This window comes from Rhinolophus sinicus, chromosome 17, assembly GCF_057876585.1.
Source record: "Rhinolophus sinicus isolate RSI-liver-muscle chromosome 17, RSI-T2T, whole genome shotgun sequence".
NCBI classification, from domain to species: Eukaryota; Metazoa; Chordata; class Mammalia; order Chiroptera; family Rhinolophidae; genus Rhinolophus; species Rhinolophus sinicus.
This window is the reverse complement of record NC_142517.1, coordinates 26,720,577-26,747,966: the sequence shown is the minus strand read 5'-3', so window position 1 is coordinate 26,747,966 and position 27,390 is coordinate 26,720,577. Positions and strand designations below refer to the sequence as shown.

The window sequence follows — 27,390 nt, the reverse complement described above, 5'->3', positions numbered from 1 at the left end:
CCATGCCTTACGGGAGTCGAACCGTCAACCTTGTCGTGGAGAGGACGCATTCCAACCAACTGAGCCATCCGGGAGCTCAGCGGCAGCTCAGCGGCAGCTCAGCTTAAGGTGCCGTGTTCAATTTTAGTTGCAGGGGGGCTGCCCACCATCCATCCCTTGCGGGACTCGAGTAGTTGAACCAGCAACCTTGTGGTTGAGAGCCCACTGACCCATGTGGGAATCGAACCGTCAGCCTTCGGAGTTAGAAGCATGGAGCTCTAACCGCCTGAGCCACCGGGCCGGCCCTGCCCCCTAGTTTTATTGGATTGTTTTATCTTCATACTATTGAGTTATAGGAGTTCTTTATATAGTATTATATTTTGGATACCAGCCGTTTGTCAAATGTGCATTTTGGAAATGTTTTTTTTTCAGTTTGTTTCTGATCTGTTTAATTTTTGTCTAAGAGCATAGGTTTTTCATTTTCATGAAGCTCAATTTATCATTTTCAAAAATGATTTGCCCTTATTTTTGTTTTAAGAAATCTTTACCTATCCCAAGTTCAGAAAGATTTTCTCCCATGTTTTCTCATCCAGTCTTGTACAATTAAGTATGGTACTATTTGTAGGCATTTGTAGATGTTCTTGCTCAGGTTGAGGAAATTTCTTTCTACTGATTTGCTGAGAAATTTTGTCATATATGAAACACTTAACAAGTGCTCTTTCGGCATCTATTGAGATGGTCATATTATATTTTCCTTTATTTTGTTAATATGGTGAACTACATTAACCAATTTTTGAATTTCAAATATTTCCGGAGATAAACCTCCCTGCATCATGATACAGCATCCTTCTATGTACTGCTGGATTTGATTTGCTAATATTTTGCTCAGGATCTTTGCATCTACATTCATGAGGGTATTGGTCAATGGTTTTCTTTTCTTATAATGTCTTTAACAGGTTTTGATATCAGTAACGTTGGCCTCATAAAATGAGTTGAGAAATGTGACTCCCTTCTCTATGTTGTGAAGGAGTTTACACAACATTGATAATGTTTTTCCCTTAAATGTTTGATGAAATTCACCAGTAAAGCCATCTGGGTCTATAGGTAGGCCCATATCAGGACTTCAATTTTTTTAAATAGATATTAGGAATTCAATTTCTTTAACAGATATGGGGCTAAGTGGGTTTTCTATTTTTTCTTGAATCAATTTTGATGATTTATATCTTTCAAGAAGTTTGTTCATTTCATTTAAGTTGTCAAATTTATTAACAAAGGTGTTCATATTACTTTATTATGCTTTTAATATTTATACAACCTGTAATGATGTCCCCGCTTTGGTTTCTAATATTGGTGTCTTTTTTCTTATTTATTGATTTGATTGATGTTTTCAAAGAATCAGCTTTTGGTTTTATTGATTTTCTCTTTTGTCTGTGTTCTATTATGTTGATTTCCGCTCTTATCCTTATTTCTTTTTAACTTTGGTTTAAATTTTCTTTCTTTTTTTTTACAGCTTAAGTTGAAAGCTTTTAAATAAAAAAAAATTTAATTATTTTATTATAGTTGATATACAATGTTATATTAGTTCCAAATGTACAACATAATGATTTGACTTTTATATTCCTTATAGGTGATGACCACAAGAAGTCTAGTAAACATCTGTCACTATATAAAGTTATTATGATAATATTGACTATTTTCCCTGTGTTATACATTACATCCCTGTGACTCATTTTTTAAAAAATGTATATAATTTGAAGTTTTTACCTCTATTCCCCTTCACCTCTTTTACCTGTCTCCCTACTCTGTCCCCTCTGGAAACCATCAATTTGTTCTCTGTATCTGTAAGTCTGTTTCTGTGTTATTTTATTTGTTCTTTTTGTTTGTTTGTTTGTTTGTTTAGATTCTGCATGTAAGAGGAATCATACAATATTTGTCTTTCTATGTCTGACTTATTTCATTTAGCGTAATATCCTCAAGGTCTATGTTGTTGCAAATGGCAAAATTCCATTCTTTTCTATAGATAAGTAATATTCAGACATCTTCTTTATCCATTCATCTCTAATGGACACCTAGCTTCCTTGGCTTTTGTAAATAATGCTGCAGTGAGCATAGTGGTGCGTATATCTTTTCAAATTAGTGTTTTCATTTTCTTACACAGAAGTAGACTTGCTGGGTCTTATGGTAGTTCTACTTTTAATTCTTTAAGGAATCTTCATACAGTTTTCCATAGTGGCTACGCCAATTTACAATCCCACCACCAGTGCAAGAGGGTTCCTTTTTCTCCACATCCTTGCCAACACTTGTTATTTGTTGACTTTTTAATAACAGTTTTGACAGTATGAGGTGCTATCTTATAGTGGTTTTGACTTGCATTTCCCTGATGATTAGTGAGTTGAGCATCTTTTCATATGTCTGTTGGCCATCTGTAGGTTTTCTCTGGAAAAATGTCTTTTCAATTCTTCTGCACATTTTTAAATCGGATTGTTTTGATGTTGAGTTGTATGAGTTCTTTATGTATATTTTGGATATTAACCCCTTATCAAGTATCTTCTCACATTCAGTAGGTTCTTTTTTCATTTTGTTGATGGTTTCCATCACTGTGCAAAAGTTTTTTAGTTTGATGTAGTCTCATTTGTTTATTTTTGCTTTTGTTGCCCTTGCCTGAGGAGACATATCCAGAAAAATATTGCTAAGATTGATGTCAAAGAGTTTACCACCTATGTTTTCTTCTAGGAGTTTTATGGTTTTAGGTTTTACATTTAAGTCTTTAATCCATTTTGAGTTTATTTTTGTATATGGTATAAGAAAGCAGTCTAGCTTTATTTATTTTTTGAATGTACAGTTTTCCCAACACCATTTATTGAAGTGACTATCTTTTCAATATTGTATATTCCTGCTTAAATTTAAAACTGTCCATTTTGTCTCTTTCTTCTTTTATAATATAAGCTTTTAAAGGTATAAATATCTAAGTATTGCTTTTGCTGCACCCCACAAATTTTGATATGTTGTGCTTTCATTTTCATTCTGTTCAAGATGTTTTCTAATTTCCCTATGTTTCTTCTCTGATGCATAGGTTTAGAAGTGTGTAGTATAATTTCCAAATATTTAGAGATTTTCCAGATATCTTTCTATTATTGATTTCTAAGTAATTTTCCTTATAGTCAGAGAATATACTCTGGATGATTTCAGTTGAGACTTATTTAATGGCCTAGAACGTGGTCTATCTTTATTGCTCTGTGTGTACTTGAAAAGAATGTATATTCTGCTATTATTAGGTGGAATTATCTATATATGTCAATTATATCAAATTGGTTGTCGTTCAAGTATTATATATCCTTACTGATTTTCTGTCTACTTGTTCAATCATTTTAAGATAGGAGTATTGAAATCTCTGATTCAATTGTTGACTTGTCTATTTTCCTGATAATTCTATTAGTTATCACTTTATGTATTTTGAAGCTCTGCTATTAGATGTCATCAAGGACACTGCATTCTGGCTAGTCAAAACTCAAATGTCTTCTAGGCCTATGAGAGCACTAGAAATTGGCTTACAGCTACCCAGTCATTATATAAACTCTTACAACGTGCCTGATACTGTGTTTATCAATCAGTGTAGGTTAGGTTATGCTGTGATAACAAGCAACTCCTAAAGCTCAGTGGTTTATAACATAACAACAAAGAGTTCTTTCTTGTTCATGCTACATGTCCATTGCATGTTGGCTATGACTATTCTACATCGTTACTTTGAGACTCAGAGTGATGGCATACTTGCTGTCTGAACATTGCTGGTCATATGGCAGAGGAAAAAGAGAACATGGCAAACCATGTACTGGCTCTTAAATCTTCTGTTTCAAGTGTCTTAAGCCGCCACCATTCATATTTAATTGGCTAAATCAAGTCTCATGGCAAGGCTGACATCAATAGGACTGGAAAGTCTAAGCCTCCCTCAGGAAGGAATACCAAATATTTGTGAATGAGAAAATAATCTACCACACTGTGCTAAACATTCAAACACTTTGTCCTTTACTCTTCATAGCAGCTTTCTATAAACAGATACTATTATTGTCTCCATTTTATGGATGAAGAAACTGAGGCTCAGAGAATAACCTGGCAAAAGTGAAACAATATAATAGTCCACTCTTATCTATGGTTTCACTTTCCATGGTTTCAGGTATCCATGGTAACTGCGGTCTGAAAATATGAAATGAAAAATTCCAGAAAGAAACAATTCATACGTTTTAAATTGCTTGCCATTCTGAATAACGTGATGAACTCTCACTCTGTCACACTCTGTCTTGTCCAGGATGTAAATCATCCCTTTGTTTAGCATTTCTACACTGTATAAACTACCTGCCTGTTAGTCACTTAGTAGCCATCTCCGTTATCAGATTGACTGTCACAGTATCACAGTGCTTGTGTTCAAGTAACCTTTATGTTACTTAATAATGGCCCAAAGCTCAAGAGTAGTACCACTGGCAATTTGGAAATGCCAAAGAGAAGCCATAAAGTGCTTCCTTTAAGTAAAAAGTTATGTATGTATAGGAAAAAACATAGATTTATAGGGTTCAGGTTCAGGCATCCACTGGGCGTCTTGGAAGGTATTCCCATGGGTAAGGGGGGACAACCGTGATCAAAAGGCAGGGCCTGGGCCCAGTTAGTCTGACCCCAGTGTAATTGTGCTATACTGCCATAAGAAAAGAAAAGGAAAAGGCGTGACAGAGTTTGGGAAGGAGTGCAGCAAAGAGAAAGGAAATGAAGGGAGACACGAAAATAATTGCAAACTACTTCCTATGGAAATCTGATGCAGTGATCAGAAAGGGACGAGACTAGAAAAGGCCAGAGAAAGAAAAAGTCTTCCTACCTGATTCTTCCCAGTCCACTGCTCCTCTGTCTATTGAGAGGATGAGCTCCAACCAACTGAGCCATCCAGGAGCTCAGTGGCAGCTCAACTCAATGTGCCCTGTTCAATCTTAGTTGCAGGGGACTTGCCATATGCCTTTATCTCACGCCATGCCAAGAAAGTTCAGCTCCTGCCTCTCCACATTCCAAAAGTCCTAACCCCATTATCTACACTGAAGTTCCCCCAAATTCCCAGCCGATTTTATTTGACTATTCTGTTTATACAGTGCAAAAAAAAAGAGTTACTACAGAAATTTAGCATTGACCAAAGATATTTCCATTACCGGTATTTATGCCTGGCATGTTGTGAAAATCCTAACACTTGACATTTTTTATTATTATCTCTGGAGACATGGATATTAGGGATTTGTGAACCAAAACAATATCAAAAGCTTTCTGAAACAATTCTGTGAGAACTGGAGGTGAATATAGCTCATTAACACAATCTTAGAATTACATTAAAAAAATAAACTGGAAAATATTATTACCATATATTAAAAAGGCTAAAAATCTATATATAAAATGCTCATACAAAAATATTAGATCCTTATAAGTAAATGAGGTGGGAAAAGAAAGATGTTTCATTCAAGAGGAAATAACTAGTAAACAAATACATGGACGAGTTCAATATCACTAATGTAAAAGACATGCAAATTAAAACAACAATGAGGACTATTTTATACTTATTAAAGGGATATATGACTCTTTAAATGTCACTACTTGGTCACTTTTTTTTGTTTTTGTTTTTTTGTTTTGCTGAAATTGTTATGAAGTGTTGGTGCTACTCCTTGTTGAGAACCAAGCTCATGCAGGTTACAGGTCATAATATTTGGGCCTATATTTCCCTGAAATGGACTCTGAGCTTGACCCAGCTTTCTAGTGTTCGGGACTGCAGCCCCTTGATAAACCTCTGATGGAGAATTGCCCGTCTCTGACAGAAAATGTGGGGGGCTGTGGCGGGACCCTCAGAGCCCCTCGGTCACTGGGTAAAACAAAAACTTCCTCATATCCAGGCTTCTGACCCTCAGTCCTGCTGCTTGGAATGTATACTGAAGAAATCATCCATAAGGAAACAAAGCTCAATAAATAAAAATTACCTGTAGCATTATTACAGAAAAGATGACAAAATAAATGCCTGACAGCAGGTAAATAATTAAAAATGTAGTGTAATTATGAAATGCTAAATCACAAAGACTACAAAGCAACATGGGACATGCTTCTGAGATGGTATTAATTGAAAATGGGAGAATGTACTCACTGCCGTTATCCACAAAGGCTAGAAGGAAGCAAGGTCAAAGGAAAAGTTAGCTCTGCTGAGGTGACAAGACTGTGAGCACAAGTTCTCTCTCACTTATTTAGATTTATTGTGTAATGCAGATAGAATATTTATATAAGAATTCTATTTTTAGAGAAAATGAGAAATAGGACACTATGACCCTTTCTACTCTGCTTCTCTTTGGAGGCTCCAGAATTTTATTAAAATGCAAAACTCAAAATCATCCTCGTTTTTGGTACATTCTGATAAATATATTATAAGCTTACTCAGAGTTTGAATTGGTCATCTTCTTGGGAGGGTTTATGTGCAGATTAATAGCTCTTACATTCATCCAATTAGCTTGGAAGACTGTATGGGAAATGTACATCAATCCTATTGTCTACTTAAGTTTTTTAAATTACAGAGCAGGATGCAGAGTATTAGTAAGGTCAGAAAGCACAGGAGGATTACATTTTAAAAGCATGATATTTACACTATTTAAAATGTTCAGTATGTTTTTGTTTTCAACGACATTTCAGATGAGGAATCTCCATTTAAAGCAGTGAGTTTAATTGTTAATCTGAAAAAAAAAATACAGTAAATACGCAATATTGTCTGTGTTTCCAGACTTCTGGATACTCCTGTAGTGTTTTTATTATACTTTTCAGATGAACAATTGGACCCACTAATTTACACTTAGAGATGCTTCACCTGAAAAGGGGTTTGGAGGTTAAAGAAAGAGGGTCAGCATATTTTTTGGAAATGTATCTAATATACTGTTTACAAACAAATTTATCTGACATTTTGAATACCCTGTGGTTTCTTTCCCTTAGCATCATTTCTTGTCAATGGCAAAAAAAGAAGAAAGCCAGACATGGTCTCTCAAACTGGGGGTGGGGTGGGGGAGGGGATGGGAGAGTGGAGCAAACAGAGAAGAAGGGGGTGGGGGGCGGCCAGGGAGCTGTAAGTTCCTGCGGCTGTCTTGGCTGAGGAAACTTAGGTTTGAACCGAAGCCTTGAAATGAGTATGGACTCACTGATGGATGGGGATGAAATTGGGGAATGAACAGGGGAGGGAAGGAAGAGTGTTATGCCCTCCAATATGTCTGGAAACAGCTTTCTTAGTGTTCACACTGGGGTTGAGGCAAAGTTGGGAGAAAGATGAAGCTCTATAGACGTTCCTCTCTTTTCAGTAGTTCTAGTTACCTCTAGGCCTCAGAGGTAACAGTGCAGAAAGCTTGTGTGTGTGTGTGTGTGTGTGTGTGTGTGTGTGTGTGTGTGTGTGTAAGGTGGGGGTGGTAGCAGAAGCAGTGGTGTCAGGAAGGAGAGGAAAATCTCAGAGAAGATAATGAGGCTGTTGAGTGTGGGAGCCCAGAGCAGAAAATATTCTGGTGCCTGAGAGAACAGGAAGGAGTGTATATAAATGTGTGCGTATCTCTTTTTAGATTCTTTCATTCAGGAGGCATCTCCCTGGAGACTGAGGAGATGGTAAGAGTGCTGAGGTGCTGTCAGCTCCACTTACTGAACTTCCGGAGAAACAGTGAAATGCAAGGTAAAGGAACTGCCTCCAGCGGCTCTCAGGGACAGCCAGGGCTGACAAAAGCAACTGGCAGGTTCCTGACCTGGAAGGGTTGGAGAGGTTTCCAGATTGATTCCCTTCTCATTCTCTCAACCTCACTGCACTAGCAGCGCCTGATCAGGATGGAAAACTGTATTGTTCCAGGGCCCCCTCCAACTCTAGGACAGCTGCAGGGATGGTACCCACACTCGTGCTCTCACCTTCCCTACTTCTGCACAAACCCCAAAGTCCCCAATCTCAAAGAGGGTCCTTTCCTGGGAAAGATCCGATGACAAGGTCAGGGAGTGCGGATGGACAGACAATACATTCCCCTGCAGGGACTTCAGAAACTCTATGCTCAGTCAAACTCTCCTCAACCACCCAGCCCCGCCTTCTGTCCACATGGCTCCTCAAAGGCCTGCCTACCAGAGGTTTGTTTCTGACCAGGAGTCACTAGGGCAGAGGAAGTCTGTGGGGTTGAAACACTACACCAAACATTTGCAACAGCCTTCTTTGCTACGCTTTTTCATTGCAAATGTAAAGTAATCCATCTGCAGTGTTGCTACGGGGCTGCTATATATATCAGTGTTTTGGGGGAAAGTATGCTCCATGTTGAAAAACAATAAAAGCCTGATAAACAAACATTTGGAGCATAGACCCTTTAAAGAATGTTGTCTTATAGTCTCTAGAAATGCCACCTATGTACTAACAAGATTTCTTATGTACCTTACGCCAGGTTGTGAAGCATGGAACACACTGTGCTTTCACAGGACAGGCCATTGCTGCTGGTGCTATGGGATGACTTTAGATTGTATGCTGGCTCTTAGGGCAGCAAATGCCATTGATTCATTTAGTGAGAAAGTTATTACCACTCTAGTTTTCTTTCCTTCTGATGACACCAAGGAGGAGTTCTCGGTTAGGAGCCAATATTTAAAAACTCAGAATATTTTGCCTAAAAATCCAGATTTCTAGCTTCTGTTGAATAATCAGAACATCTGGCAACCCTAGGCCTGCATGTTTTCATGACAACAGCTGGCTCTCCCCTTTAAATAGGACATACATTCTCCAGTTTGCCACAGTCTCCACTACTTTTTATCATGTTGTACAGGACCCATATCTACTTCCCTACCTTCCCAGCCGCTCTGAGCATTTGAGTCTTAGGCCTATTTTAGGATTCTGTGGCTAAAAAGGTAGATCACAGTCAAACCTTAGTTCCAAGCTGAGGAATTTGGCCTTCATTCCATAGGAAGTAGAAAGTCATTAATAATATTTTCGAAGGGTAGACAAGGTTTAAACTAAACCCCCAAATAATACTGCCTTTTATTTGAAGCTGGGAATGAGAGGAGGAGACTAGAGGCAAGAGGTTGGTGAAGAGGTTACTTCAAACCTCACTGCCTGGGGAAATGGGAGCTGGGCTCTCTTGCTAGACTGGGTTGTTAGGAGCTGGGCCTAGGCTGTGAAATGAGTGGCTTGACCTACGTGGCTTCTAGATATTTGGTTAAGAGCAGGGTTGGGAGCTTTGGGCAGTGCAGGGGCAAGCAGGGAACCAAACCTGGACTGGAAATACATGGCTACCAGACAGGTGAAGCCAGCTGGCTGAGAACCTAGAAGGGCTTGCTGAAGCAGAGATACAAGGAGAGGGGGCCTAAAAGAGGGCCTCCAAGCAGGAGGGAAACCATCACGGAGCTCAAACTGGTTCTGGCCAGGCAGGTAAAGGCCAGACCAGGACGGTAGCTGTAGGAATGGAAATAGCTGGAGAGAGGCAAGAGCCGTTTAGAAGGAAGATTCAATGCAATTGATGACTAATAGGAAAGGGGGTCTGAAGGAGGAATGACAAAATGAGTTTAAGGCTTTTAACGTGGGAGCCAAGAAAATAGTGGTGCTATTAACACACACAGAAAAGTGAGGAGGAAGAATAAATTTTAAAGTATATGAAATAAGAGGTAGCATCAGGATGCCCAGGAGGCATTGAAAGGACCAGAGTGGAGAGAGGTCTGGGCTGAAAGTAAATATTAGGGTATCACCTAGATGTAGATGGGGAAAAAAGGCAGAAGGAGGGAGAGAAGGCGAGTAAGGAGCGAATCTTGGGCCCTATTTAGTTTTGAGAGCCACGGAACTATCGGGAGTGGTCTGAAATGGAGGAGAAACATTTAGCTCCATGCTGGTCAGGGGGCAAGGCTATGGGGTTCAGTTAGGTCAAAACCTTCAACGACCAAAGTGAACGAGGACTAAGAAACAAAAGCTGAGCCACAGAAAAGTGTTTTCTAGAGAGATCTCCATATTCGTTCATTTGTTTGACAAATATTTATTGAGAGCCTAGCTCTTATCAAGTCCCTGAACAAACTGAGGTGAACAAAACAGAGACCCTATTTTCACGGAGCTTGCATTCTACTAGGGAAGAGTTATTACTGATTGTGATCAATGCTGCAAAGACAAATGAAGCAGGGAAAGTGGATAGAGCATGACAGGGTGGTCCAAAAAGGCATCTCTGAGGAAGTGGCATTTAAATAAACAAAGCTCTAAAGTGATGGAGTGAGCTATGCAAATATCTGAGGAAGAACATTCTAGGCAGAGGAGAAAGTAAGGGCGAGGCCTGAGTCTGGCATATGCTTGGTGGATGTGCAAAAGGCAAGACGGCCAGAGTGGTAGAGAGCAAGGGAAAGAGAGCCGGGGAGCCAGGCCATGCAAGACCACATAGGCCATGAGAAGGACATGAGACATTAGCCTATGTGAGAGGGCCCATTGGATGATTGAAACAAGACAGTGATGTAGTATTAATTTACCCTGCAAAGGACTACTCAGGATATCTGTCTGTGGCCTGAGGGTGAGCCCAAGGAGGGGGCAAGAGCACAAGCAGGCAGTTAGGAGGCTCTTATAGTAGTTGAAGTGAGAAATGGTGGTTTGGAGCAGGGGGAGTGTGAGATGGATGCTAGAAGGACGGAGGCATCAGAGAGGGAGAACTTGCAGATGCTGGGGGTGGGGGTGGATATAACTGAGAGCACAGGGGAAGAGGAGGGAAACTGTTACGTACATGAAAGAATAAAATCATCTACACTCAGCAGCTGTTTAGAAGTTCTGAGGCACAAAGAAGTCAGGGTACTCCGGCCTTCATTCCAAGCACTTTTGTTTTTTTCTTTTGTTGTTTTTCTCCTGTGGAATGGCTGTTGATATTACAGGAAGGTTAATTTGCCAATGTTCAAAGAACATTTGGGGAGGAAACTTGTGTTTCTAGTGTCTGATAGGAAAATGTTGACCTCGCCAGACCTCAAGTGTTGGTCTAGAAGGAGGGTTTCTTATCTCAGACTAACTAGTTTTAAGAACAACACCTCATGATATTACCTCCTCAGCCTGACTCCGTGGTTTCCTGGACTCTGGGAACTGACATGTGGCGGCCCCCTGTGACCCATCCTGAGGGCCACCACTCTCTGTCCTCTCCATACTGGTACCTTCTTCCCCCTGGCTCTCCAAGCTGCACACTGGCACTCAGTGCTCCACAGTACTGCTTGGATCACATCAGGTCTTTCTCAAAAATTTTCATGGGGGCCTTTCCTCCTTAGCAAGTTGAGGTAAGTACCTCTTCTGAAAGCCCCCCGCCTGTATCTGTGTCCTACTGGTTTTCTACTCACTCCAAGATCCAGCCAAATAGCACTGCTTGCATTTCTCCAAACATGCACCTCCTTATTCTATTGCACCACCTGATTCTACTTCCATGCCTTTGCTCCTGCCCTTCGCCAAATATTTTCCCCACCCCTCTCGGCCTCCAGAAAACCTCCTTACCGTTCAAGACTCATCTCTGACACCACTGTCTCTACGAAGGCTTTTGAATGTGATCACCTTCCTTTCTTTCACAACTCACACTATTCTTGCGGTGCTTGCCAGATTCTGTGTTGGGTTATCTGTGTGTTTGTTTCCTCCCTCCCTGCATGAGTCTGGTGCTCTAAAGGCAAAAGCTCCCTTTTCCTCTTGTTTGTATCATCTGAGGTTGGTAGCACAAGGCCTTCGACCTAACAGGCCATCAACAAATACTGAATTGGATTGCTTTTCAGACGAGACAAACAAGAACTCTGAAAGACATGAGAATGTGGGGAGAGCAACTTGTAAGCACGTATGCACAAATGTTGAAATGTGCTGTAGGGAAAAGCAGAGGGGCAGCCAATGAGATGGACGAGGGTGTGGTGGGCAGCCAATCACATGGACCCGGCAGTGATGGAGGCACAGGCCTGGAGCCAGGGCTGCAGGGTCACCCTCCCACTTGTGACCCTGCTGTCTAGACCGGCCACCCTGAGGGTCTCCTAGACTGCAGAAGTTATAGGTGCTGTTCTCACTTAAGACAGTTGACTTTCCTGCTATAAACTCTTCTAGGTGGCTTGAGGAGGCCCTCCTATCAGTCATTTTGCATAACAGCTGTATAAACAGAACAACTGAGCCCCTCCACTCTTAATTTACGTGCCTACCCTTGGCTATAAAGGCCTGGGTTCACCAGACCAGTTTTGACTCCCTCCTCCTCATTGATTCTGGTTCTCTTTAACTGTTTATCACCATGAATTTACCCCAAACCTATGACTGGCACCTAACCATCAAAAGAACTTGGCACGATAGACTCCCAATTCCCCAAACAGCCTTTTCAGCTGTTAGAGCACGAAAGACATCTACCATTATTTAATTCCGCAGCCCCCCAGCTAGGCTGCAATGCAGAATCAGCTGCTTACCGTTTCCCCGAAAATAAGACTGGGTCTTATATTAAGTTTTGCTCCAAAAGACGCATTAGGACTTAGGTTCAGGGGATGTCATCCTGAAAAATCATGCTAGTGCTTATTTTTCCGGTTCGGTTTTATTTTCGGGGAAACACGGTAGCTTTCCTGGCCCCCACCCCTAGAAATCCTGATTGGGTAGGGCCCAGCATCTAAATTTTAACAGACTCCTGCGGGTGGTCCTCACACAGCCTTAGGGATGGTGATGTAATTTCTCCCCTTCTAAGTGAGGGCTGTGAGGCCAGTGCACGTGGCCACCTGGTCCGAGGTCATGCTGCTGGTGTTAATAACAACACTTCCTTAATACTTCACACAGGACCTTCCTTCACGTGATCCTCCAATAAACCACATGGCTGGTGTGATTACAGAGGAAGCCAACAAGCTGTGGAGCAGGCAAATGACTTATCTAAGGTCTCACTGTTAGTGAACAAACTGGCACCGAGATTTGAGTCCCAGTCCTGCCATCTTTTCATGGAAGAATAAGGGGCCCTAGCCCAAGCAGGTGCTGGTGGATGGGGCTGCGGGGAAGGACATCCTAAACTAGTGCCACGCAGGTCTGGCCCCGTACTGCGTGCTGTCACCTAAAGAGAGACATACATTGACTTCCTGCCAGGTTTAAAAGCTTTATAATGATCCATTTAACCTTTCAAACAGATTTTTAATTATGAAACTGGTCAAATATACGAAATTAAAAAGAAATGGATCAAAAACAAAACCCTATTTACCCAACATCCAGATTCAATAATTATGAATTTGTTGCCCTCGCTCTATCTAGCCCCTTTTATTATTTTTCTTCTTTATTCTTTGCTGAAGTCCTTAGATTTGAATATTTTTTAAAACAAATCCCAGACATCATATCAATTCTTCCCTTTACACCAGGATGCATCTTTGAAAAACAGCCACCCTTTGTGTGTGAAGTGTGGCTCCGCAGGCAGTGACCTACCTGTACCAGGGGCACAGATTCCGGCCAGCGCTGCAGAACTGCCTGAGTTCGCTGGCAGGTCTGTGTTGCCCTCTGGCACCAGGTGTGGGTTCTCAGTCATCCTGGCTCGCAAACATTTTGGGTTCCCTCCAAACCCTCTGCTACATTCAGTTGTTGATTTAATCCAGTCTTGGTTTGCCAGCTGCTGCTCAGTGCCACCTTGCCTACTTAAAGGCTGTCAGAAAAGGAAGTAGCAAAGCAGCTCCAGGACAAGTTACTCAATTCACGGTTCACAGGTAGAACTGTAACTAATCCCCTCAATGCAGTAAGATACAGGACATACAATTCTGCTGCCATAAATCTGAGACACAATCACAGATTGAGGCGGCAGCCAGCGTCTCGAGCACACATCAGCAGGAAAGAGCAGTCATCTTTTTTGGAACTCCTTAAATATTTGCCTGATCAACGCTGGGTGCCCACCAGCCATGCTAAGATAAGAGGTGCCATTTCTGCAGTGGGAGAAAGGGTGTGACAAGAGGGCCCTTTTATAGTTCACTTGGTGGAGGCTGTCCCCCTGCTACATGCCACCAGCTGTTCCCATCAGTACTACCTATCAAAGCAAAAGCCAGAGTCATGAAATGTGGCATGAAACACATCCATCTAAAGCTTTGGTCCTGGCCTTTGGCACTGCCACAACCAAAGCCATGTGTGGACTTTCCTTAGTCAGCTGGCCAGCACCCCTACATCCCTGCTGATCCGAAGGAGGCATTCTTAAGAAGCTCCAGAATGTCTGTCCGCTGAGATTCTTCCCCATTCATTTTGCTGACACACTATCCAACACAGACTGGACACAGGAACCACAACTTTGGCTTAAGTTACCCACACTTCTATTTTGGGGATACTGTAGCATATATGTGTCCTAAAATGCTTTCAGGAAACAGGAATAGCCAAGCTCAACACATGTTTTTACAAACACCTACTAGTTTCCACTTTCAGTTTGAGTAAACAATACTTGACCACTTAGTGGCTCCAGGAGGATCTCAGTCCTGCATTCTGCCACCACCACACTATCTGACATCCACTGACTCACCTCATTAAATTCTTCTCTCACAGGATCGCATTCCTGTTTTTATGTGGTGACCAGGGACGGAGACAATCAGTGCTGTAGTTATTTTTCAACTCAGAGGGAATTGATGTCATTTGACCCCTAGATGCATACCTCACATTGAAATTAAACTACATATGGCATCATTTGTAGATAAATGTGTCTTTATGATGCTGGAACCGCCACAGAAAAATTAAATAGTTCAGTTGATTTAACTGACTGTTTTGCAGAGAGAATTCTTTGGCTGGGTTTCCCATAATTATAGGCCCCACTTGTTAAATTTACTTTATCTGGAGCAGGGTGGAGACTAGGGTGAGGCCAAATGAAGTGCCTAAGGCACAAAATTTAAGGACGTACTCACTCTCAGGGTCATGCACCTGTTGATCTGACACTTGTGCAACCCTGAGAGTGAGTGCTTTCTTAAAGTTTGCACCCAGGGCTCTTCACTTGGTTTACCCTAGTCTCTGTGCTGTGACTGAGGCATAATAGTTACCAAGTTAAGTTAGAGTATTCCAGTCCAAATCTGGGAGATTCCAATTCAGTACATCTGGGGTGAGGTTCAGGCATCATTTTAAATTAGCTCCCCAGTTAATCCTGATATGTAACCAGATTTGGGATCCAGATTTGGGATCCACTGATGCAGTATTTAGAATACCACCATTAGAAGGTGACATTCCCTTAAATTTAGCATGATTAGCTCCAAGCGTAAGTACCGGGTACAATTTTGAGTTTTCGCCATGTAAAAAGTACTTGGAGATCTGATTCTCTGGGAGTTAGGATTGTGTTCTGCTGCAATCAATGTAAAATCCTACTAACAATGGCTTACACAAGTAAGGGTTTATTTTCCCCACGACTAGAAGTCTGGAGATAGGTTGCTGCTAGTATTGGTCAGCAGAGAGCTAACATCAGTGTCAATGCCTCTGATTCTCTTTGACTATTTTTGCTTATTTGCCTCATAGCCCCCAAATGGCAGCTGTAGTTTCCAGAGTCCCTTACCTTCAAGACAGCCAGGGAGGAAGAAGAAACAGCGCACTGCCAACCTCCTCGATTCCCTTGTATCAAGAAAATGAAAGGCTTCCCAGAAACCATCTCTTCCCAGACCTCTACTACCGTGTTTCCCTGAAAATAAGACCTAGCCGGACAATCAGCTGTAATGCGTCCTTGGGAACAAAAATTAATATAAGACCCAGTATGATATGATATGATATGATATGATATGATATGATATGATATGATATGATATGATATGAGACGAGTGTTATATTAATTTTTGCTCCAAAAGACACATTAGAGCTGATTGTCCGGCTCGGTCTTATTTTCGGGGAAACACGGTAGGTCTCATTGGCCAGAACTAGGTAACATGGCCACCTGTTGTTGAAAAGGAAGCTAGGAAATCAGGGACCAGGCTTGTCGTCATGGGCTTAGACTAGTGCTCCTCAAACTTCAGCAAGCATTGTCATCACCTGGAGGGCTTGTTTAAACATTGCTGGGGGCTCCACCCCCAGAGATTCTGACCCGGTGGGCTTGAGTTAGGATCTGAGGATTTGTATTAAAGTTCCCAGTTGAGGCTGATGATGCTGGTCTTAGGAAAAACACTTTGAGAACAACTGACTTGCATTGAAAACATGTGGTGAGCATTTTTTAAAGTACAGTTTCCCTGGGTACCACCTTTAAATGTTCTTTTTTGTTGGTGGGGTTCAGGCATTCCTATTGTCAATGCTCAACAGGTGATTCTAATCGTAGCCAGGGCTGGGAACCACTTTTTAGGCCAATCATGATCCCTTATCTGGGGATGTTACTGAGGTTTTATTAACAAGGAGGGAGTCGAGGGTAATAGGGCTGCAGTAGATTTAGATAGTGGTTCCCAAACTTCTCTGCAATTTAAAATTTTAAATTGGGAATATTTAAAATCTCAAAGTTCAGGTCACACCCCAGACAATTAAATCACAGCCTTTGGGGGTAGGACAGAGGCATCAGTAGTTTCTGAAGCTCCCATATGATTCCAATGTGCAGACACGTTTGGGGACCCCATGGTTAAGAGAAAATTGCAATGAAGATGATCGCTTTTAAAAACAATGTAAGAGGAAGGTATGAAGGGAGGTTATTCTAATTGGAAAGCAGATTTTTTAAAATTATAGTTTCCAAATGTGTGAGAAAATTTCACAAAGAATGCTGTTGTCTCTCTGAACTGAAGACAAGCAAGGAGGAAATGGGATTAACCTGGTCAAAGCCTTTGGGTTGGACACAAAGAAAAATTTCGTAGCTGCAGATTGTTACAAGGAAATGTGGTACTGTGAGAATGGGGTTATGCAATCCTGTCACTTAAGAGCTATAAAAATAGTATAGATTCTCATCTGTTTAGAATGTTTTAATGTCATTCTTTCTGAGGGTGAAGAGGTAGATGAGATGTCCTGTCTAGATTCCTTCTTTGAAAAATTTCTGTTTTATTTCTCTTCTCAATTCACATCTCAACTTGAAAGACAGACCGCCGCAGTAACAATTCAAAGAAAACATAACCTTTGCCCACCTATCTTCTTGAATGGATAAAATATCTGATGTCACCAGCGCCAACTGTTTGGATCTCTAAAAGGTTATTTTGAGCTTCTCGATGACAAGCATACTGCCAAATAGAGAGGGCCATCCAAATTTGATTTGACTAGGTTTCTGTGTTTGCAATGTAAATGTTGTGCTCAAGCATGATACACCAGCATGTCTGAGCTCTGCTACACACACACACACACACACACACACACACACACACACAACCACACACACCCAAAATAGCTATTTTCATGTCATCCATAAATAATTCCCATGTTTAAATATAGCTACAATTAAAATGCATTCTCCTCTATATATGAAAGTGTTACTGGCAATTGTCAGTAGGACATGTCCTTTGAATTGTCTTTTGCAGGGCTGGTAATGGATTTACCCTGATCATACCTAGTCTTATTACCAGTAACATGTACCAGTCCAACTGCCAGGGTTTCAATTCAGAGTAAAAAAATAGGAGGCTGTTTCTGGAGACAGAGACAGGAGTGCAGTTTCCAGGCTCTTGGCCTCACATGGGAAGGTGCTGGCTCAGGTAGTAAACGGCCATCAACTGTGATTGCATGGTCATCAGCTCTGGCTAGTTGGCCATCAGCTGTAACCAGTGAGCCATTGGCCACTAATATAACTGCTGTGGCTACCCTAACAGAAAATGGGGGCTAGCAAGAAGATGGTGGCTGAGCTAGCAAGGGCGGATTGCAGCTAGCGAGTGAGGTTGGTTGGCAGAGACAAGTGGACAGCGGGTTGCGGATTGTGTGACTCCTGTTCCCTGTTTCTCCAACCCAGCTTCCAGCGAGACTATAGAGGTATGACTCCCCTACTTATGGCTCTGTGCGTGTTCCTTTTTGGCCTCACCATATCCTGCGCTCTTATGTGGGGAGCGGGACTGAGACCCCGCCTGCCGCTCTGCATGACACATGGCGCAGCAAGCAGGGTATGGTGCCGGCCAAAACTTACCGAAGGGTGGTGGAGCAGTTTGTGCGTATGAACACTCAGTCTTAGGAAGACCAGGAGGAGCAGCTGCTGGAGAGCTGGACCCCCGTGGAGGGGTGGGAAGACCTGGACGGTTCCCCAACGAGCATAGGCCGGAGAAAGCGAAGGTCCTTGCGGCCGTGTGGGCTGGGAAGTGCTTGCTGAGGCAGCCCTGATGCAGGACTTATAGTCCCAGGAGGAAATGCTTGCTGAGTCCTCCTTGGGAGCTGAGGGTGAGGTCAAGGTCATCCCTCACCCCCACGACAGCCCTGGTGAATGACTATGGACTATGGGGAATTGCCTTCCATCCCTAATTCAATGGACCACTTGACTGTTTGGGAACATACCACCATGTAGTGGAACTGGCGGATGTTTGCTTTTGTGTCTTGACCAGCCACCATTGAGAATAGGTAAGCACCTTGACTGTGAGCCGCTGTTGTTCCAGCACGATACTCTGAGAGTGGCAGTGCTGAGAGCCCTGGCTGAGCCCAGGAAGTCTGGCTGTGCCCAGAGAGAGTGGCAGTGCCCCCAGAGCCCTGGCTGAGTCCAGGAAGTCTGGCTGTGGCCAGAAGGACTGGTAGTGCCCTGAGAAACCCTGGCTGTGACCAGAGAGCCTGGCCTGTGTCCAGGATATTTGCATTCACTTCCAGGCTCCTCGCACAGGGCCCCTCGCAGAAGACACTTGTCGTGTAGATTGTGAGGCGAGACCCTGTAGGGGTGGAGTGTGGGGACAGAGACAGGAGTGCAGTTTATAGGCTCTCGGCCTCAAGTGGAAAGGTGCTGGCTCAGGTGGTAAATGGCCATCAACTGTGATTACATGGCCATCAGCTCTGGCTAGTTGGCCATCATCTGTAAACAGTGAGCCATTGGCCACTAATATAACTGCTGTGACTACGCTAGCAAAAAATGGGGCTAGCAAGAAGATGGTGGCTGAGCTAGCAAGAGCAGATTGCAGCTAGCAAGTGAGGTTGGTTGGCAGAGACAAGTGGACAGCGGGTTGCGGATTGTGTGGCTCCTGTTTCCTGTGTCTCCAACCCAGCCTCCCCAAGCCTATAGTGGTATGACTCCCCTATCAATGGCTCCATAGGTGTTCCTTTTTGGCCTAACCATGTCCTGCGTTCTTATGTGGGGAGCGAGACCAGAGACCCCGCAGGCCGCCCCGCACGACACGTGGCACAGTGAGCAAGGTTTCCCGCATGACACCATTGATGGAGCAAACCCACACCCAGTGGTTGAATATCCCAAAGATTTAGGAGTGTTGTTCCCAAACTTTATTGCACATTAGAATTGGCATGGGAAGTCATGGGTATGGAATCCAGGCATCAGTTTTTAAGATCCCCAGGTGATTCCAATGTGTAGCAAAGTGTGAGACCCACTGCCTTAGTCACCTTCCTTATGGAATCTAAAATCTCTTACAGAAAGAATTTCTCTCACGTCTCCTGTCAGAAGTTAGAGGTAGGAATTAGGTAAATTTTCCTCTTTCCTGAGTATGACAGAGATTAAATATCACACTTAATATCTCCATCATAAGAGAACCTCTAATAATTTGCTGACTACATGGCCATTCAGAATAAACACTATTTTTTCCAGCCTCCCTGCAGGAGCCTGGCCTTATGTCTTAATTTTGGCCAATGGGGCTAAGTAGAAGCGGTATATGTTTATTCCTGGACAATCCTTAAAGGGAAAGTATGTATACTTCTCCTCTTCCTTCTTCTTGCTAACTTGCATGCAAACTTAATTGATGAAGCTCCAACAGCCAATTGGACAATGAGATAACTTGAAAAGTGGAAATCATACAAAGCAAAGAAACAAGATGGTTCCCAATACCACTGAGCTTGATACCAGCCCTAGACTATAGACTATCTCTGGGCTTCTTAAGAGGTAAGAAAAATAAGCTTCTATCTTGTTTATGGCACTGTTCTCTTAATTGCAGCTGAATTTATTTTCAACAGAGTGAGTGGTTCTCAAATTTTGGTACCGTGTTTCCCCGAAAATAAGACCTAACTGGGAAATAAGCCCTAGCATGATTTTTCAGGATGTCATCCCCTGAACATAAGCCCTAATGCGTCTTTTGGAGCAAAACTTAATATAAGACCTGGTCTTATTTTCAGGGAAACACGATATATATCAGAAACACCTACCAACCTAATGAAGCATATTGAAGTAGATGATTCTGATGCCTTTGAGAACAACTACGCAGATATCTCTGGGAGTTAGAGAGGATGCATGGTGAGGGTAAAACTTTGAAAGGTAATGATTGATTAGACTCATTTTGAAAAAGTGAATCTACTGAACAAAATATTTACCAGTATAGTGTACTGGTTAAAGATTTTGGTTCAGGAAACAAACAAACTTAGACTTAAATCCTAGACTTGCCACTTACCAGCCATTAGTAACTTAAGTTTTCTAAGCCAGTTTCCTCATTTATAAAATGGTTCCGTAACAGTACCCACTGCTGGTGGTATAATGAGAATTAAATGAGATAATCAAAGACAATGCTTAGTATGGTAACCGCCACATAGAAAAGGCTCAATAAATGTTAGCTTGGAAAAAATGAGGGTAGAATTTATGATCTGGTTTTGAATTACATTTTAGTCACTGACTATTCAGTTCTACTCTGTGCAATGTGGTAACCACAAACCACATATGTCATCACTGCATACTTACTAGGATGGCTATAGTTTAAAAAGACAATAAAAAGTATTTGCTAGAATGTGGAGAAATTGGAACCTGTACACATTGCTAATAGGAACGTAAAATGATGTAACCACTTTTGAAAACAGTTTGGCAGTCCCTCAAAATGTTAAACATAGAGTTATCACATGACCTAGCAATTCTCCTAGGTATATACCAAAAGAAATGAAAACATATGTCCACACAAATACTTGTACACAAGTGTTCATAGCACCATTATTTATAGCACCACTAGTCAAAAAGTGCAAAAAACCCAAATGTCCATCCACTGAATGCGTAAACAAAACGTTTCATACAATGTGATATTATTTGGCAATAGAAAGGAAGGAAGTATTGATACATGCTACAACATGGGTGGACCTAGTAAACATCCTAAGCGAAACAAGCCAGCCACAAAAAAAAAACCACGCTGTGTAATTCCACTTGTATGAAATGCCCAAAATTAGCAAATCCATAGAGATAGAAAGTAGGTCAGTGGTTGCCTAGGGCTGGGGGGAAGGGAAACGCAATGACTGCTAACAGGTACAAGCTTTCCTTGTAGAATGATAAATGTTCTAAATTAGATTGTGGTGATGGTCGTACAACTCTGTGAATGTATGGAAGACCATTGAATTGTACCCTTTAAATGATTGAATATTATGATATGTGAATTATATCTCAATAATGCTGTTAAGGACAAAACATAACACCCCAAGGAAAAAAAAAAACTTTAAAAAATTAGCTTTGTAGGGAAATATAAAATTTACCAAAGCAACGTCATATAATGGAATGACCATTGGCCAAGAGTCAAGTACCAGACTGGAGGCCTGCCGTCACTACTTATTAACGGTGAGGACCAGGGCAAGTTTTTTCACTTCTATTTTCTGCTTCTTCATTTATTAAAGGATGAAGGTTCCATTTCTAATATTTGGTGGCAATGATGTCTTTCCTGTTGACCTGAGAGAGTAGCTGTTGCCCCAGATTCTCAAGGGGCTTGATGATCCATGACACGTAAAAGCTGCAGCTTCTGGCTTCAGCCCTGTACTCTCCTTACTGGTAAAAATCTGATTAAATACCTGCATGTTGCCAGACCAATGAAACAGCCCTTCCTCAGCAGGAACTCCATAGTACACTCCCCTAGGAATCCTGCAAAGAGAAAGGGAATCATGTTCTGACTCAGTTTTGATAGAAGAATTTGGTTCAGGCTATGCCCTTCCCTTGCAGATCAAGAGGAGTGTGAGGGAGAGAAATATGAGTAAAGCACACTTTAAGTCATCTCTACACAGAATTATATTCCTTATACTATATCAGGAACAAAACAAATAAAACAAGAAATCTTACCAATTACAGACTCATCTCAAAAAGAATAACATAAATGTGAAAGGGGAAGGGACATTTGTTCTAATCTTCTCATCTCGCTGATGCAGAAATCAAATGACTGGAGGTTTAAATGACTTGCTCCTGGTCCCGTTATTTGTTGAATTGGGATTAGGACCTTTGACTGTTGACTCCAATTCTGATGCCTTTTTCTTTGACCTGATATAATACATCTCAGTTGAATTTCAGAGTGGGAGAGGGAAGATTTAGCCTCATACATACCTTACTTTAATTTAATTAAACAATCAGTCCAATTAAAACACAAGTGAATGTGTTTTATCAGCTTTTATCTGGAAGAATTATTTCAGTCAAATATGAGGCCAGTGCTTCCAAACTATTTTGTTGAAAAGTTGACATGCCTTCTGCCTTAGAACTTGGCTATCTTCCCTTGTCTAGGCTCACTTAGATGGTGATCTCACGCTGTCGCTCTTCTTCTGAACTCACAACTGATCCATCAGGAAATCCTATTGACTTGACTTTCAAAATATACCCAGAGTCCAGCCACTTTTCCATTATCATTGCTGCCATATTGGTCAAAGCCACCATCATCTTTCATCCCAGGATTACTGCCACAGCTTCTCAACTTCTTTCTGCCCAATATTCCAGGCAAAACAATGCTTTGAAAGGTAAGTCAGATCATGTCACAACTCTGCTCAAAACCCCCAACGGCTTCCCATAAAAGTCAAAGTTCTTATAGTGACCTCCAAGGCCTTACATAATCTACCCCCTTCCTCCTACCTCTTCTGTTCATTCTGCTCCTACGATGGGAGGCTGTCCTTGCTATTCCTTGAGCAAGGCAGATGTACTCACCTCAGAGTTTGCTCTAGCTGGTTCTTCTGCTGGAAAAACCTTTCTGCAGGGGTAAATACTAAAATGTATGCAAGTTTGTATGTCTTCATTAAGAAATCACAAATACAAAATTAGATGGGATGCCTGCAAGTTAGGGATCTTGAAATTTAAACTTCACTAGCTATATAGTAAATCCACCTCTTTTCTCAGATGTCTGCTTGGCTGACTCCCTCACCTCCTTCAAAGCTTTGTTTTTACCTTCTCAGTGAGGCCTGCCATGACCTGTCTGTACAATACTGCAGTTTGTTTCTCCACTTTTCTACTTTCCCCCACATAGAACTTACTATTTTTTAACTTACTATATAATGAACTGATTTATTATATTTACTGCTTCTCCCCCACCACCTTACTACAATGTAAGCTTCAGAATCCCCAGTCCCTAGAATAGTATTGGCATGGAGTAGATGTTCAATAAACATTTATAGAAGGAATGAATTTCTATTTCTTCAATGACATTTGAAAAGCAATTGGAACTCCTAGGTCTGGCTTATGCTAGATGATCAGTTAGTTAGCCATCATCTTGAAGGTTAAATTAATTTTTAAAAGCCATCATTGCTACTATTCAACCAGTATCTAGCATGTGCCGAGCTCATTTGTACATTCTCTTGACAATGCCATTAGGTAGATACCATTATTATTCCCATTTTTACAGATGAGAAAACCAGCTTAAATATATTATCTGTGGTCACATAACTCAGAAATAACCAAATGGAATTAAACCCAGGTTTGTTTTCCAAAGTCTGTGATCTTTCCATTTTGCTGGTAGCAAGTGACATTAATACCCCAGTTTCTTTCTGACATGGCTGAAGGAGGCAGTAGAAAAACAACATGAATTTGAAATTAATTCATAGCTCCAATACATACGTGTTTTGCAACTCTGGCCAAGTTTCTTGACCTCTGAGTTGGTTTTCTCATCTGTAAAATGGGTTTCATAGTGCCTAGTTTGAAGGAAAGATAAGTGAAGTAAAGGAGATAATATCTAATATCGAGGCTTTACTAAACATCGGATAAATAATCCCTTCAAAGGATTTGAAAGAGCTTATAATTGAACACACACATTCATAAATAGAATTCGGAGGAGGCTGTGAGCCAGTTGCTATGGGGAAGTCAGTGGCAGGGCTTTTCTGGAGCCAAGCACACAGAGGCTGGGCTCAAGGAAACAATGTAGGAGTTGGGCAGAGAAGACCAATGTTGCAAACCACAGGGAATGAAAGAGACACTCTTCTGAAGTTACATTTTGTCCTTGCCTCCCACAAGTTGGCTTGCTCACATCTTTCAGTAAAACCCTAGAGTAGGTTTTTTTCCAACACTTCACTGAACAAGTGTCACAGGATACCTGAAGTTTCCTGGAATTGAGTCATCCCACACAATTTCAAATATCTGAAGTGCTAAAAGAAAGAAAAACTCCAACTTGTTATGTTTCTGCCAAGCTTCTTTGGGAACAATAGATGAGGAAAGCCAATCTGGCAGTATTAGGCTTAGAGGAAGTTGAGCCAAAGGTTAGGAGGTCCCCTAGATGAAGGAATGTCAGGCTAGTACCCACAAGATTCCAGTTAACTCAGCTAAGGGCCTAGGGCTTGCCTTATGCATCCTGGAGGGGCCCACATCTTACACACACCCTGGTATGGGCAGGCAGCATGTTATTTTATTTTCTTCTTAATGCTACCTGGGGACATTTTTTGGATATTCTTTAAATAAACAATTTAATCTTATGAAAGATGAATTAGCATATAGTAAAATATTAATTAAAAAATTTAAATACCTATAAACCTATGGCTTTAATGTGACAACAATTAAAAATATGTATTTCATAAAAACTGTGTCCATGTATCCACATATATGACATTCTTGGTTTTCTAGCTCATAATGCAGGGTTCTGATAATGAGGGAGGTGGGACAATAAGATATATAAGACTTGCCAGGATTAAGTCTGGCTGTGAATCACAGAGACTTGAAAAAAAGGCAGCTTAAAAAAGATATAATTTTATTTTCCTTTCATTTAAAAGAAATTTATAGGTAATCCAGGAGTAACATAGTGCTCCATGGTCATCAGGGACTAGAGCTTCCAGGTTTCTGTATCTGCCATCGTTGGGCTGTGGCACTTGATGGCTGCTGGAGCTGCCCATGTGACAGGAAGGGAAGTTGAAGGGTGTGCCCTTCTAAGAGACTTCTATAATTTCTACAGTTACATCTTGTTGCTTGTTGCTGATTGGCCAGAACTTAGTCATATGATCATACATAGCTGCAAGGGAAGCTGGGAAATGTAGTCTATTAGCTGGGTGTATTGCTCCCAGAGAAAAATCAGGTTTTGTTATAAGGAAGGGGAAGGGCCAATATTGGAAGGCAATATTATTGATTCGCAGATTCACAATCTGCCTCCACTTCCTTCCTAACTCGAAACTGTGATGAATAACTGAATACCTCTGTTGTTCTGAATACTGGGTAAGAATGTCTGTTAATATAAATTATCATATTTAATCCTCATAGTCAGTAAAATACCATAGGTTAGAAGTCAATAGACATCTAAAATTATGAAATAATGTGAAATGTGATAACAGCTCAAAACATGTGTTCAAAATATAATTCCTTTTCAACTGAGTAACACTAGGTGAGCAAAACCCCAGAAAAGTGTTAAAATTTTTTTTTGTACTTTGAGGTAGTGATATATTTGAGTAAATTGTTTAGTAGCAAGTTTAAAAAAAAAAAAAGAATTGTTCTGTTTTTATACATATGATTTTTTAAAAGATATTTGATGGGTTAAATTCTTAAGTCGACTATTTTAGATAAAGAATTGCTTAAAGTTCTAAGATTTTGTGAGATTTATAACTCTACATTTTGAAGTGTTCGAGGAGTCTGAGAGAATAAAATATAGTAAACTCATAATTGTGGTTTGAAACTCTAAAGGAATCTGTTTAATTATGTAAGCAGGATTGACCATTTAAGAAATTCTTATTCATTAAATTTATGAATGAAGTGCAAATAATTAAAGAATTGAGTCATTCCACAAAGGTGTTCCATTTGATTTATAAAATGATATGATCTAATATCATAATAGAATAAAAATACAATATAAAATTTTCTGTGTATTGTCTTAAAAAGGCTTAAAAACATCAGGGTTAAAAATGAAAACTTTTGGGGCAGCCAGATTGGTTAGAGCGTGAACTCTGAACAACAGGGTTGCCGGTTCAATTCCTGCATGGGGTGGTGGGCTACGCCCCCTGCAACTAAGATTGAAAACAGGGACTGGACTTGGAGATGAGCTGCGCCCTCCACGACTAGATTAAAGGACAACAACTTGGAGCTGGTGGGCCCTGGAGAAACACACTGCTCCCCAATATTCCCCCCACAAAATTAAAACTTTTAATATAATGGATATTAATGAAAATCCAAGTAATTGGGAGACATCTTACACACACAAAAGCTGTCATTAAAAAAACACCAATAGGTATTATTCACCCCATTTCACAGATGAAGAAAATAAGGCTCAGAGTAATTAAACAATTTGCTTCATGTCCCACAGTGGGTCACACAGCTGGGATTCAAACTGAACTTCCCACCATCTCTCTCAGGTAAGGCGAGAGTTCTATTTCTACCTAGGAGGGAGTGCCAGGCCCTTCTGGCCCAGCAGCAGCTAGGAGTCAAGGTTTAGGTAAACTGTCTCTGACTTCACTCCAGCTAGAATTGAGGTTTCCTGGCTAAATGCCTCTGCAGTAAGAGCTTCCAGGATGCCTCACATGAGTGATAGAAACACATGCCCTATTTTTATTTTTTAATTAGTTTTAATTGAAAAATTAATGTATGCACACAATAAAAATCCATGAAAATTCAGAAAGTACAAAATAGTCTGTGAAAAGTAAATCATTCTAATTTTCCTGTCTTCAGATCCCCTGTAGTCCTCTCTGCAGAGGCAACCACTGTAACTCATTTCTTATGCAGTTTTCCAGAAATATTTCCTATATATGCTAACACACGTGTAGCCATGTGTACATACATACTTCCCCCTTTTAAACTTTTCACTGTATACTCTCGCACTGAATTGTTTTTTTGCCATGTGTCTATATTACTTTTTCAAAAACAAATGTAATTTTGCCCAGTGCATTCAGTTGGGTAGGAAAACATCTTTTGAACTCTGTTCCTGGGGTCATAGGAATTGTAAATTATTTACGGGGCTTCTCTGGGCACATCTGGAATCACATCTCAGCTCTAGGAACTGCTCTTCTGTAATGCCAATCCAGAACAATGGGGGGGGGCATTGGGGAGACTGTGTCTGGGTGTGCCTTTGAGACAGTTTATGACGATTCATCCTTCTCTCTCGGGTACCCAGTTCTCCACACACAGTTGGATCACTGATGGAAGCTGGGATAGCTCTGATTTGCTTCAGGATTTCAGACTCTCTGAGGTGAGTTCCTCCAAGCTCTACTGTAATAATAGATGTGCATTAACTCTGAAAGTATCAAACACTATAACCACGGAGCAGAGACATCTCTGTTGAAGAATCAGT

At 41.1% G+C, this 27,390-nt stretch overlaps 1 protein-coding gene across 1 annotated transcript in view; it reads right to left on the bottom strand.

Annotated features, from left to right (window-relative positions):
* TIPARP (TCDD inducible poly(ADP-ribose) polymerase) overlaps window positions 1-27,390 on the bottom strand; it is a 116,152-nt gene that overhangs the window by 51,241 nt on the left and 37,521 nt on the right. Inside the window, exon 3 of the mRNA XM_019731964.3 lies at window positions 21,740-21,809. The gene's annotated coding sequence lies outside the window, so the exon portion shown is untranslated. The remainder of the gene's footprint in view (window positions 1-21,739; window positions 21,810-27,390) is intronic.